Below are 14,777 nucleotides of genomic sequence, written 5' to 3'. Positions count from 1 at the left end.
TTCAGTAAGATTAAATTGAATGTTTTTTATTCTAATTCTCTAAATGCTTCAAACAAAACCGAGTGTTCTTATAGGAATTTTCCCTCTCCCACCTGGAGAACAGGATGCTCCTGACATTCAGAACTGTAATAATTTTAGCAATGCTAACTAGCTTCTGTGGCAACCAACGTTTGCCATAATTCTTCATAAAACGAGTAACGTTTTTCATGCTCAAGAGATATGAATGCCCTGTTCTCAAGAAACTGGTGTCCATGTCCTTGATATAGATTTGATAATCCCAGCCTACCAAAGTAACACACAGTTGTGCCTTGGATGAAACACATTATTGAGTATAAAGTCATCTCCCAATCTTCGTTTCTTTTTATTGAGATGGTTATCTGTGGTAGTTTATTCTGGCATGGGTTTCTTGTGACTAAATGGACAGACTCTGAATACTTTCAGTACTTAAATTTAATGCCTAATCATCAGATGAGTCAGAAAAGGGTCAAGGGAAGAGTTCATGGTGCTAATGGAAATCATGAAGTTGTCTGTTATAAAGATTTGAAAAACATATTCAAAAAATCTGAAGTCATGCAGGAGTAAACTCTCTTCAGAAATGCAACATAAGTATCTGTGCCATCCACTTTAAGTATAGAACATATGCTGGTTTTTATTTTGTTCAGTAACACAAGATGTTACATAGTGCTTAAGGTACCGTGCTGACCTTTAGCATGACAGACATTTCCTGAAGTCTTTGGTGTTACACATTGGTGCAGCAAATTGCATAGTTCAGAGTATTATGCTCAAGTGCAGAACTCTTTGGAAGTTTTAAAAATATATTGTTCTATGTGACTGCATAGTTTTACTTGAAAGTTTCTGTATGCTCCACAAATTCGGAAATGGTACATATGCAGGATAAGTGATTTCAGGATTTAAAAGTTTTAAGTGGAGAAGAATTAAATGGAGTATTCAAGCGTGGTTTGTGATTTTCTTTTTGAACTACAGACTGGTTTAGGCTGTGCACAAAACTATGCTCACTCTTTTTTTCTTATACTGTATGGGGTAAAAACATTATCGTTATATAGTTTATTGCACTGAAAATGAGAGTTTTTATTAGATTTCTGTTTCCATCAAAGGCTATCTGAAAGCTCCTGTTAGAAACATCTAGATATTTATTTTACTAAAATGACATTGCAAGAAAATAAATCAATTAAAATGTGATTAAATGTCTATAAGCAGGTGTGTGAGACTCATAAAACACCTTTATTCCAAAATATTTATTGAAAATTGATATTTAGAAGGCTTAACCCTGTGGCTAAAACAGAAATTAAAGTAATTCCCAAAGGAAGCACAGACTCAAAACTTCTAAAGATAAATTTGAGAAGAGAGAGCAAGGAAAGTTTCTGTTTGGAACAAGTAATTATCTTTTAGGATTCCACCACAAATTGTGTGAATGCACTGGTACCCAATTTAACTTGGAGCACGAGCCTGTCATTTATTACTAAACTCCTTCTGTTTCTGTACATGAATTAAATATTCTGAGACAATATCACGCAGTGACAGTTTTTAACATATTGTGTTTTGCAATTTCACATCCATTTTCTAAATTTAGTAATCATCAATGAAACTATGTGTGTCTGATTTCTCTATTTTAAAGGAAATTCTCTCTGTAACACTGTCAATAATAGATGATTAGTCTACAGCCTGAAGTTTGTGGTACAAATTCTGAAAGGTAGTTCACTGGGGGAATTCAGCTTCAAACTAGAAATAGGTCATTTGTTAAAGAAGTCACAGGAGTAACAGATATTCTTTCCTCTTCTGGCCTTTCTCTCTTTTTCCTCCATGAACTTCATATTACCAAAATGCATTTTCTTCCAGCACCTGAGGTTTGCTAGTATGTTGAAATGCATTCATCTTGCTGAGACTTGTTACATACTCAAGTTTTATTGTAATTGACAGTTCACAGTAGCACTGTCCCTTGAGTTTTACATTTTATTTTCTGTTGAAATGTTTACTACCTTGTGCTGATAATCTCTGCCAGTGAGAACAGAACAAAAAAAAGGAGGGGTGGTGTCCTCATTTCAGAAACACTGCAAGGAGACCAAAGATCAGAAGGACAGACTCTGGGGTAAGAATTATTCAGAACTGGCTTGTGGGCAAATGCAAAACCAGCCTGCCTTCATGGACAGCACTGGCCATTAAATGTAGGAAAGTCATGGCATCCATTTGCCTGGGAGAACTCAAAGGAATTTACAAAGGGAGCCATGATTTGTAGTTGAGATTCATCATAGAGATCAATAGTGTGTGAATTTTGACTGTTTAAAGCTCAGCACAGCATTTCAGGCTGCATGACCCCAAATAAGGATTTAACAGCTTCTTATTAGTATTCAAATTTAAAACTTTGGGCTTCGTGTGAAGCTAATTGTATACTGCTCTGTTTTATACGTGTTGCATGATTTTTGTGACATTTCAACTGATACAAAAGGGGAAACATATCCTCCTTATGTACATGGAGAGGTGAAATCATTTTCCCTGGGGAAGCGTCCTCAGAGTCTGATTTATGAGCGCTGCAATAATCTAGGTATAGTGAATGCAGTGGTAGTGAGAGGGAACTGAAAGGCCCTGGCTCTTCCCAGATGCATACAGTGAGGTTTCCTTCCCTGGTCCCTGCCTCACTGCATGATGAAAGATTTGAGCCTTACATAAAACTGGGCCTTATGCAAGGGTTTTTACTCCTCAGTGTTCACTGGAAGTCACTGGAGTAGCCTGTAGGTATTTCTGTACATTTTAGATTTTTTATTTAACATATTTAGGACCTAATAACTGAATTCAAGAGAAGCAGCAACTGATTAGAGCATCCTTATTTCATAGGGAGCATTCAACATCTTTAGAAACTGATGCTTTCCTGGATGGATTTGGCATTGTCAGCTTGCTTTCACTGTTATTTTTTGACTGTTACATCTACATTTTTCCTCTAGTTGTCATTGGTGTCAAAAGAGAAGTAAGACAACTGATTCAAAGGTCAGAGACATCATTTCAGATTTGATGAGTCAGTGACAATAGAGCTCAGAGAAGTAGCCCTTGGCAAGTATCAAAGTAGTGACAGTTTTGATGGAGAAATGGTTACAGGCAGTTGTGAAGGAGGCTTCTTTCTACATATAAAGATGAATAACGAGCAAAACTTCTATTGATTCATATAAAAGATGTAATCTGGGACAAGATTAGTCCTTAGTTTTCATACCCTGAAAAGTGCTGAAGGATAGGCTATGATGGCTGATGCTGTTAACGGGTGACACTCACCAGCAGGCAGTAGGAAGCAGGTCTAGACCTAGGACTGAATCCCAGCCCTCACAAAAGAATAGAGCCTTTCTGCTGGCCTGCCCAAACAGAGCCAAAAGAAGCAGTCCTGCATAAAGGGATTGGCAAGGAGGAACCAGAGAATGACACTGAAATGTAAACCTATGTTAATAAGGACATGAAATCTAAATGTTGAGACTGCTATTAATTGTCTTCCTTCTCAAAATGGAAGTACATCTTAAAAGTAATGAGCAGCATTAAGTCACACTACAATGTTTCCTATGGTGTAGATCCTCAGCAGGCAAAATGATGTGCGCTGCTCCACACCCTGACCTCTCCATTCATCATTTAAACACTGGAAAATCTAGATGAGAAATTGCCATAAAAATGCATGTCTTACAGGGGAAAACACTGACTGTGTTACCCACTTTGATTTTCAATATAATTTCACCAAAAATATCCACATCAAATTTTCCTGTTGATTCAAATGTAGAGTCTACAACAGAGAGGAAATCTTTGATAATATTAATAAAAACTTCCCTGCTTTATGCTTTGATTCTTGCCTAGAGTAAGAAACTGGTCATGGAATAAGTAGGTCACTGAAACAATTACTGTACTGAAAATAATATAGCCTGACAGTTGTGGGGCTGAGCTACTGTATGTCCATTGGGCTGTAGCAAGTTTGGGTCTCTGAATTAACATAAAGATGGAAATCTTTAGTATTTAACTTTAGTTGTGTACTTGCCTAATCTGTAAAAGGTGATTCCTTGTCAGCTAGAAGAGATATATTTTATTTTTTAAAGCCTGCCAACTATAGTAAAAAAAAATAAAAATTATAAATGTTCTTACAAGTATTACTCTTTTGTTTTAGCAGGCTCTGCATTTTTTCTGATATTGTTTGCTCGTGTTGTCCAGTTGGATAGCACTTAATTGCTCTAATTTTTGCACAAACTTTTAATAACATTTCGATTCTATTAGTAACATTTCAATTCACTTACCTAGCAGATGTTTATGTCAAATAGAAAAGAGAAAAGGGGGGGGAAGGACCAAAGGGCAACTGAAGGTCAGATTGGAAAGTCTTTATGTTGCATTAATTCCCAACTGTTGCTTTATATAATATATATGATGTACCGCTGGGAGAAAGATTTGACTGTGAAATATATTTTCCTGCATTTGTTTATCTCACGATAAATGTTCTACATAAAAGAACAACAAACAAACAGAAAGGAATGTTTTAAACCTACTAGTAAATATACTCCTTTCTAACTCATTTACATGGAACACAGTAAAGGTAAGAAGCAGGCTATGCCTTCCAGTAAAGACATATAAATCAACAGAAGAAAAACTGTCTACAAAATACAGGGCTGAGCTCCAAATCATAGGTTTTACTAAGGACGATATTAGAAAAATGAAACATGATTGTAGTTTTAGAGACAATACTATCGCTTCTTATGTGTCACAATTCTATTTTTAGACATCCAAAATCTCCAGTGTGTTAAAGAGACATTCCTCATGAATTATACATTTGTTCTTTTTCATTTGGCTACAGAGCCTTTGTCATATGAGTCCTCGAGATACTGAAGATGTATGTATGGTATGTCAAGGTTTTTTTTGTAGGCGATATGCACAGTTGTCTGTTCATGTTTTTGACTTGTTTTGTATATTTTTATGTTGACTAGATCATACACTTTCTTTGTGACAGTGATTTTTTTTTTATTCTAGTATTTTCAGATAGGTCCTAGTGCATTGCTTCTGCCTAGACTTTTTTAAATTATGAGTTTAGGAATGCGGGTATCAAATTTTAAAAAATAACCCACTCTAATCTATAAGGAATGGTAGGGCAAACATGTCCTTCAGTTAGCCTCCCAGCTTCCCTTATACCTTACTGAGAGATACGAGGCCCTGCTCAGTTGTGCTCAGTTTGGTGTCAGTGTTGGATTAAGCATTCTGTGCATCTCTTCACTAGACCATTCTGTAAAAAGAAATCATGGCATAAAGATGTATACTGTAACCCTCAGCTGTCCATCATCAAGCCAGTACTCTCCTCTTACAGTTGCAACCCCCCACCAAACTGTCGTGCATGCTAATGGCACATTTGGTATATTAAAAACAAAAACAAACAAACAAAAAAAAAGAGAGAACCTCCAAAGCTGCATGTATAATCTAGTTCTCATTATGGTGTTATTTAATTGGTGACATAATTCAGCTTGAAAAGAAGCAGTGGTTAGGTTAGTCCTAGGATGTAGGCCTGATTTTGTGCTTTACCTAATTGATTTGTGCAATTCGTTGTCTCACACTAGCTTCGTAACTGATTTTCTCTGTCTTCTCCATCTGTAAAATGAGCGCGAATGCCCTATTTCACTAAAATGTTGTGAAGGTAAATAGTCTTTGTGTAGCATTCAGGCACCCTCCTCATGAAAGTCAGATAAGCATCAGAGATCAACAAATTGCAAAAAAAAACAGGACTTTCTCTGCCATTGAGAGGACCAATGAACATAAAAATATTTCTTATTCTCACAAGAACATTTGCCTTAGCCTTGAAGGAAAAGCACTATCTTACTCCAAAAAAAAGTGCTTGCTCTGACTACTTCTTCGTTTTCTACTTAGCTATTTCCATCATCTCAGATGCCAAAGATGCCTTTTTGCAGACCTTCACAATCACTCGTCATCTGTAATGCTGGGTGTTTTGCTTGTGCCTTTCTCTGCCCTGGAAATGCCACAGATTAAATATTTTTTCTGCTTTCCAGCAGCTCAACTCATGCTTAGTAGTTCCACCCTAGCAAGTCAAAAGAGGTTAAACTCTTCTTAGACTGGGAGTTTTCTTTTTTCTTTTCCTTTCCTTTTTCCTTTCTTTTTCCTTTTCTTTTTCCTTTCTTTTTCCTTTCTTTTTCCTTTTCTTTTTCCTTTCCTTTTCTTTTTCCTTTCCTTTTTCCTTTCGTTTCCTTTTTCCTTTCCTCTCCTCTCCTCTCCTCTCCTCTCCTCTCCTCTCCTGTTGTTTGGTAGATTTTGTGGGTTTTGTTGTTATTGTTTGTTTGTGTAGTTTTTTTCTTTTTATTAAACAAAATAATGCTTCTGCATATTGCATCAGCTGCCAGCATCCAGCTATATGGTTTGCCATTTGAATTGTTTCCAGGTCCAAATTTGCAGTATTTATTCAAAATGCACACCTATTGAAATTAATTCCTACCTTGATTAGAACTGCAATTTCTAGTGTTGTGTATTTAATATGTGAACTTTTTTTTACTACGGTCTTTTATGGTAGGACATAATTTTAAATCATGGGAGTTTGCTATCAGTATGAGTAATATTGAACAAAACGAGTTAATGTAAGTTAAGTCTCATAGCTGATGGCAGAATTTTCCCTATGTTACAGTACTTTTAGTTTTCTTCTGTCAAAATACCTCTTTCTGATTCATGGCAATTCTGAACACTCAGGAGCTGTAAATTACTATTATTTTGACATATTTCTCATTGCTCCCTTCTTTTTAATTCTGTGGTTATTTTAAGTATCTAGTCTTTTTTTTTTTTTCTTTTTTCTGAACCATGCTTTTTGTTTGTACTTGTACTTCTCATATTGCTAAAACCTGGAGTAGAAGAGCTCTGGATCTTGCCTGAGCATTGGAAGGCAAGCTGGCTGCTGGGGAGGGTGGCCATGAGGTAGGCAGTGGGACTAGGATGGAGTTCATGCTTGGGGGTGGCACAGGCGCAGGACATGTTGCCTTCCTTGTCCTGGGCTTGCTGCACCGCAACCTGAGTTCGAATTGCATAAATAAATGTAGTATTGTGTAGTACAGCTGTAACCTGCACGGGAAGACCAGTGCTGGGTCTCCCATGGAGCCTGTGGGACGTGGGAGAAGGATCCTCCCCAGCCTCGGGGATCCCTAAGGACTGCTAAAATTATATTAGTGCAACTATTAATAGAACATGTATTCATGTTTTATACACTGGGAGATGAGTGTAAAAGCGCAAGGAGATCAGTTGAAGTTCTTATGTTATTTTTACAATCCTGAAAAATTAAAAATTATATATAAGATTAGGAACCTGTGACCTTGATTTATCTATATTTTCTTTGTATTAAACCAAGGATAATTTTAAAATGTGTTCAGTTACTCATAGCAATTTTACTTTTAAAATGACACCAGTTCTGTAATTAAAAAGGTGATAACAGGGCAAAGTGTAATTATATTTTAGAACATATTCCTGGCAAATACTGGTAGGACATAACGGGTCTAAATATAGGAACTAATATAGGAAGTTTCCATGCTCTATTTAGATGACATTACTGAGTTGCAAAGATCTTATAAAAATAAATCACAGTTTTGCCACTTTCAAGTTGTCAGTATAACTGGTTCATATTCATACCACATTATTCAAGTTTTGACTTCTTGCTCTGAGTTTTAAAATACGTTTTCTTTATTCCATTCTATAGATGTTAGTTGGTTCTACAGAGGTTAGCTGGACTAGATGACCTTAGAGGTCTTTTACAACCTGAATGACTCACATGTAGTAGAACTTCCCTTAAAAAGAATTTTTTATTGGTATTTTCCTGCCTGTGCCTTACAAGGAAGGGGATGAGTTGTGCCATACCTGCCTGTTCTGGCAAGTTGGGACCACTCTGGCCAGCACTGTGATGACAGCAAATCCACCTTACTGAGCCTCACATGGGTGAAGTTGAAGGAAATGCCAACCATGCCTCTATGCATTCAAGCCAGAATTGCTTGTGTTGTGCAAAGTGAGTTTGTCTTAACGCTGCAAAATGCTGAGATGGTGCAAAAGTTGTCAGTCTGTCATGGTAATTAGATAACCCAAGGCTGGAAAAAAACAGCTCACAACTAGACTTTCAGTGTAACCCAGACAGTTTTAGACACTACCTCTTAACCTCTCTGAAAGTTTTCCTAACTAAAATTTGATAAATAAATAAATGTTGATATCATTTAAAAGCACAGCCATTAAGAAGTTGAGTCAGTTGGTTAGGAAGCATCTCTTATGTGATGTGCATTGAAGAGGTATTTTCTCGAACAGAGTTTTCTGGAAAAGGAAATGTACAAGTCACCGGAGAAAATAAAACTTTCATTGCTAAAAAAAAAAAGAGATATTAGGCAGATGATTCACAAAAGTGTCTGGGTACAGGCTTCAAGAACATGATCAATATAAATCTGCATTAGTTGTTGACAAAGAGAAACATGGCTCCATCTCATTTTACAGACTTATTATCTGTAATGCTAGCATGATTCCTAACTGAAATTCAATGTTCTTTCTTTGACCAAAAATTAGATTACTTAGAGCAATCAGTGCATTGCATTCTGGCCTGTACTGAGAACACAAAAATTAGCTAGTATTTAAACAAAGCTGAGTTGTAGAAATGCAATACTATTTGCAGGCTGTCACCTTTCCTTGCAATTTCATTTGCTAAAAGGTTAGGTGGATGTTTGCTACAGCACTTGTTGCTGTGTCCATCTGCTTGAAAATAATCAGCTACATTAAATTTCCAGCAGTCATTTTCATTCTCTTTCTTTGCTGGCTAGCTGGCAATGTGGAAATAAATTATTGAAATATGGGTAGTTTCTTTTGCACCGAAATTATTTATCTATCTACTAAGACTTAGGGAAAATCACTGAAATGAAGGGCGCAGGAATAAACTAAATTAAGAAAATCAGACACTAGACATGAATTGCATGAATTTGAACCTTCAGCTATTTAATATTAATATTACAGAAAAGTCTCAGGTTAGACCCCATTGTTTCCTGCAGTGAATGAAGATATGACAACACCTGAAATAAGGAATTTTCAGTGATTCTATGCACAGGACTATATTATATTCCCTTATTAACAGACATAAAAGACAACAGAGAAGAGCATTTAATTAAGACTTCTGAAAAGGTTGCAGGAGTGGAAGTTAGCATAGGGTATCTCAAATTTTAGGTTATGACCACCAGTACCATTGCATGGACTTGTGAAATGGCATAAGAAGCTATGGTGATCTTGCCATGCAAATGAAGAGTGAGATCGGTACTGTAAACAGGGGAATGTAGTTCTGAAATATTTCGAGATGTTTTTTGTTTTTGAAAAAAAAAAATATATATATATATATATTTAAATCCCTGACTCCCAAAACCCATGAAGAAAGAGAGTACAGATGTACTGTCTTGTAACCAGTTTTAAATAGCAATGTTATCAATAAGGGACTTTAAGGAGAAAAAACAACCCCCCAAACATTCATTCCATCTGTCTTCCATCGCTTTCCGTGAAGGCATGATGTTGGCTTTTCTTTGCCATATTCTTCCTTTAGTACCTCTCTGGTGTGAGAGCCTCAGAAGCCAGCCCACGCTTCCGGGGTGTGGGAAAAGGGAGGCCGCAGGAGTGGCCTCCATGCGTGGCACAAGAGGACAGCCTCTGCTGGGCACAGCCGAGTGCAGACGGAGGCTGAGGCATGTACCGGTGCTGCGGAAGCCCTGCGGTGCCGGGGGTGCGCAGCATGTGCAGGGCTGGGGAGACACCTCCCAGCCTGTGCTCTCTGTTGGACAAACCGCTGCTGCCTCTGCCAAACAAATCTGAAAGCAGAGGCAGGGGGAGAGTGGGCCAAGAGAGAATTTAGTGCTTTTTTTTGAGGGAATGAGGCATCTAAGGAAGAGTTAAAAGTGGGCGTTAAACTAAGCCAAGCGTGAAGTAGCTGGATCGTATGCAGAAGATGGCTTATTGCAACTTGCCAATTCAGGCTAATATTTAATTACCTTAAAAATATTGACGGGGTTAAAAAACATAATGGCTAGAGCAATCAAGCCTATACAGTTGCATGAAAACCCAGTAGCAGCAACAAGAACCTGCTCCTAAATACTAAAGCTGTGGACCAGCCTAATCTGAAATGCTGCTTCGAAGCCATGGGTCTCTGCAGTTGCTGACTATCTGGGTGTTGGTGATTTTTTCTCATTCTGTGCGGCAATAACAGATAATAAACGAGTTGTTTTCTTAGCAATCTTGAATTTCAGTTATTGGGACGCTGGAGGCGGATGGTTCTGGTGGAAGTCTGTCAGCCCCAGCGTTTGTTTCCCTGTTGGTTTGTCAGAGCTCTTCTTTTGACCTTCAAGGTGCAGAACAGGACTCATCTATTCACTCAAGCTTTTTCCTGAGGAGAGGAGACTGAGGGAAATCAAGCCTGCTTTTGGATCACAGTCTATTTGGCTTGACGTTGTCAGTAAGCGTTATATATCACTGTAAATGTTTACTTAGCCTGTTGGTTAAGCACACTTTATAAGATGAAGGATATAGAAAAGAAATGTGTATATGTGTAAAGAGGGAGGCAGTTAAATGGCACTAGGGCAGAACAAAGAAAGGAAAGAAATGAAATGTATTTTACTGTAATCCACCCCAGTGCATCTGCACTGAGGTGGACACTGACAATTATTTTCCATGGGTTTTGAGACTACAATGTGTCTACTAAAATGGAAGACTTTAGGCATTGAATATATTGTATTTTACATCTATTAAAATATGTGTTTAGATTTAAAAGAGAGCACTGAAAGTTGCATAGGAGAAGCGGTATTTGCAAAGGTTGATCTGCTCCTCCTTAGTATGCGGACTGCATCAGGAGTAAAAGCTGAGCGTGAACTTGAGGAAATTCGAGGAGCCAAGAGGCACGGGGTCTGTGATCATCCAGGCCGTTTAGCATGTGCCTCTGCTCATGGGCGACAGAGCTCCCAAAACCTGTGCACAGCAAGGCTGACTGCAGCTTCCCACATAGCACAAGTGATCCTGAGGAATGCCAAACCACTACTGCGAGCCCCAGAAAGACCCAGTTAAGGAGCTTTTGGCAATTTACAAATGATTAAAAAAAAAAAAAAAAAAAAAAAAAGGAGGTCTGGCCATGAGCAGGTCCATTTTCTTGCATGGATGGACATTCACATTTTAAAAGTTTAAAACAAGTAGCTTTTAAAGATGTGGTAGGTTGTCATGTTTCTAATTCTCAAATTATCTTCAAATTTCAAGCTGTCTGGAACATTTTGCCTGAAAACTTTTTGCCAGCAAAAACTGGAGTTGAAATCAAAACCAGAAATTTTGTCTGGTAAAAGTAGTAATTAATTTTCTTTAGATGGGAAATTTGTTTTAATTGTAACTTTAGTTCTGTTTCTGATTGAAAATGAAGCAGCAAACAGCTGAGTCAAAATGACCAAAAACATTTCCTGGGAAAAAAAAAAATATTAAACAAATGCTCCCATTTTTGAGCAGGGAAAGGAGTTGCATTCTCTGGCAAACTTTTCCTACAAATATTTTACAAATCTGAAAGGAAATATTGTGGAACTAAAGAAGAAAAATATTTTTTCTCTACTTTTACAGAATACATTCAAAAAGTCTCTCTTCTTACTGCCTAATCTTTTTACTGGTGTATGCAGAGCAAGGGTGATACAGATCCACTGCTGCTCTTGACCCAGAACAGCAAGCCACTCTGATCTCAGCATGGCAGGCATGAATTCTTAACTGTATGTGAATGGCAATATCTTACACCGTCCTTGTGCCCTGTGTATATTTATATGCATGGTATATGTGCACTGTGTGCCTATATAACACAGGATTGTGTTGTCTTAGAAAAGCACTTTTGCAGTCACCATGGCACAAGACTTCCTCTGTCTCATCCCATCCGAGTCAAAGTGGTTACAGCTGTGTGACTGCAGCTAGCACAACGCGATGCAAATGCTCCTTTCCATTTACTGTCACTCAGAGCAAAAATAGAGCACGACTGGATCAGACTACTGGCTAGACCATCTGAGTGTGGATTTAGGGAATGAGAGAGATTTTGTGTTTGTGTTTTTTTTTTTTTTAATCATTCCTAAAGACTATCAAAATCAGCTCAAATATCAAATTTCTGAGAAATTATTTCTGTGAGTAAATCTGATCAATATATACTTTACATCCATCCCCCTTCCAGAACACTTGGTGAAAAACCTCATCTCTGAACATGCCTTCAAATGTTCTGAAAGTGCAGATCTGAACAGGTAGGTTATTGCTAACATATAATGTTGTTTAAAAAATAATAATTTGCTATGAAATTCTGTAGGCAATGTGTTAGGAAAGGAATTGGGAAATACAGTGGGTAAGAAATAGATTAGCTTAGGCTGTTATAACCAACTTAAATTTTTTAAATGGCTCTCCAGTTTATCTCTCCTGCAGCTGTATCAGACCTTATAATGGGATTAGGCTCTTCCTTAAAAAGCAATTCTTATTTTTTTTCTGAGCCATAGGTTTCCAGCAGGGAGTAAAATCCTAGTTATTCCCCAGAGATGATGCACTTTTTTAATGGCAAAGGGGAGACACCTATGGAGACTGAGCCAGAGTGTGAACTCTTTTCAGCATGACAGGGAGTGGTACACAGTGTGTGCTTTGCACCGCAGGCTCGTCCCCGTTTTGCTCAGATCCACGTGCCAATACTGGAATGACTTTATGGCTCAGTAGCCGTCTGGATGAATGCTATAAAAATCCTGCCTCCTCACAAAAAGAGGAGAAGGAATGCACTGTTAAGAAAAATAAAATAAAATTTTATGCTTTGCCAACTCTGACCTTAGTAAGAACAGAAACTGTGCCCAGTGAACTGTAAGCATTAAGATGCCCCAAAATGATGGAAGTCCTGAAGTTTTCAGTGATGTCAGCTGTTAAGTGGCTGCTGCACTCTTTCTGTAAATGTGCCTGGTAAAATGAGCATCCTGATTATAGAGCATCCTGACACACTTGGCGCTCAGAACTGGGGAATCAGATGTCTATTGATACTTGTAATGAAAAAGCAGAGAGAGGAATAGGCTCTGTGAGTAAGTAACAGTTGCTGAAGCTGTTGAGAATATCTTCATAGAGACGTGCTTTGTCTAGGAAATCGGAATATATCTGGGATTCAGTAAATTCAGTCTAGAAAGTCAGTAATTTCAGTCTAGTAAGTCAGCTGTTTCTTTAAGAAAGGTAATTCAATATGTATACAATTGCTAAGCACACTGTGGTTTGCATCTTGGAAGCATGGCAAGTGTGCAGCACTCACTGTATGCACAACATGCTCCTTCAGAGAATGCAGCGCTCCTTCCTGCTCTTCCGAAGGGATCTGCCGGGGTCACATGCAGAGCACTGAGAACAGTACTGTCATCGCTCTTAGTGATTTATTTTGCTCCTGATTTAAGCGGGATTATGAATTGAGGTTAAATTGTACATCTCTTTAATCCCTATTGTGAGTAGTTTGGGGACAGACATGCATGTGTTAGGAATTCTTAGTGGAGTCCCTGTTTACCATGGATGAGATTGGGGGGGGCTGCACCACACAACCTGCTCTGAAGACAAATTGAGAAGTGTTGCGTTGGCTTGATCCCTGCAATGACCTGGATAATTCTCCGTAGGTGTGGCAGTTTTTCTTGCCAGGCCAGCATGTCTTTGGGAGGCTGTCCTAAAGTGTGATTAGGAAAAGCCATGGAGTTGTGCCATTTTTCAGTGTTCCTGTCCCAAATTTAAGCAGGATTTGAAGCAAAAGCCTATTAATCAGAAGGATTGCAGTCCCTAGGTTACAATTCTTTATATATTCATAACGAATATATATAAATATGTATAAGTCTGTGTGTGTTTATATGTATCTATTTGTGCACATGCAAAAGTATGTATTTGTCCCTGTTGTTAAGGTCACTGATTCCAGGATAATATCAGCTGAAGGTCCCAGCCTGGCTGCAAGGAGCAGGCATGGCCCTGACTGCAAAAGTGGGAGTGTGACTGGGGCAGATGATTTCATGGGGCGGGACAGCATCAGCTGGCACTGGACCGTAGCAAAAGAGGCTGCAACATCATCATCTGTTATACTTGTTCCTCTATACAGTGTTAAGTGTTAAAACCTGACATCAACTATGTGCTGAAAGTTCTTTTGTGTTTGTTGAACACAGCAGTATGCAGGGACTTATGCATTAAGCATGACAATCTGGTTTTCAACTAGACACTGTCCTGGATTTATAAGGCCAGTTTTTACCCATGCATACATGCAGAAAACACTGCTCTGGGGTAATGTAGACCATTCTGATTTATGTTTTATCTTTTCCTTTTTTTTTTCCTTTTTTTTTTTTTTTTCCCCTCTTGTCGTGTCACTGATTACTGTGTAAAATAGGTGTATTGAGTGAATGTGCTGCTGAATATGCCCTGGGTCATTTAGAGGAAGCAAGTATTTGCAAAGATGTGAATCTGTAATTTTCATAAGCAACATATGCATTGGAGGGCATTACTTTCAGTAGAAAAAGACTGATAAAATAGGTTTCCACAGCTCCTAGGACTTCATTTTATGGTCTGTCTTTCTAACAAGCTAGAAAGTGTTTGTCATGTGTCCGTGTATGATTTTAAATGAAAAAGTATACTCTGTGCTCTATTCCGGCCATATAAACAGAAACACAGACATGAGTATTGAGCTACAGTGAGCTGCTGAGCACAGAATTGAACTCCAGCCAACTCCACCCCCCAACACTGTTTTAAAAACAGCTCAGCGCCAGTTTTACATTTCC

The 14,777-nt window shown here is 38.2% G+C and overlaps 1 long non-coding RNA gene across 1 annotated transcript in view; it reads left to right on the top strand.

Moving 5' to 3' along the window:
- The window catches only part of LOC121074298, a 77,551-nt gene that overhangs the window by 7,603 nt on the left and 55,171 nt on the right, over positions 1-14,777 (top strand). The gene's annotated exons all lie outside the window — the stretch shown is intronic.

Source organism: Cygnus olor, chromosome 8 (assembly GCF_009769625.2).
Source record: "Cygnus olor isolate bCygOlo1 chromosome 8, bCygOlo1.pri.v2, whole genome shotgun sequence".
NCBI lineage: Eukaryota > Metazoa > Chordata > Aves > Anseriformes > Anatidae > Cygnus > Cygnus olor.
Note: the sequence above shows the minus strand (reverse complement) of the source record. Positions and strands in the feature narration are given on the sequence as shown.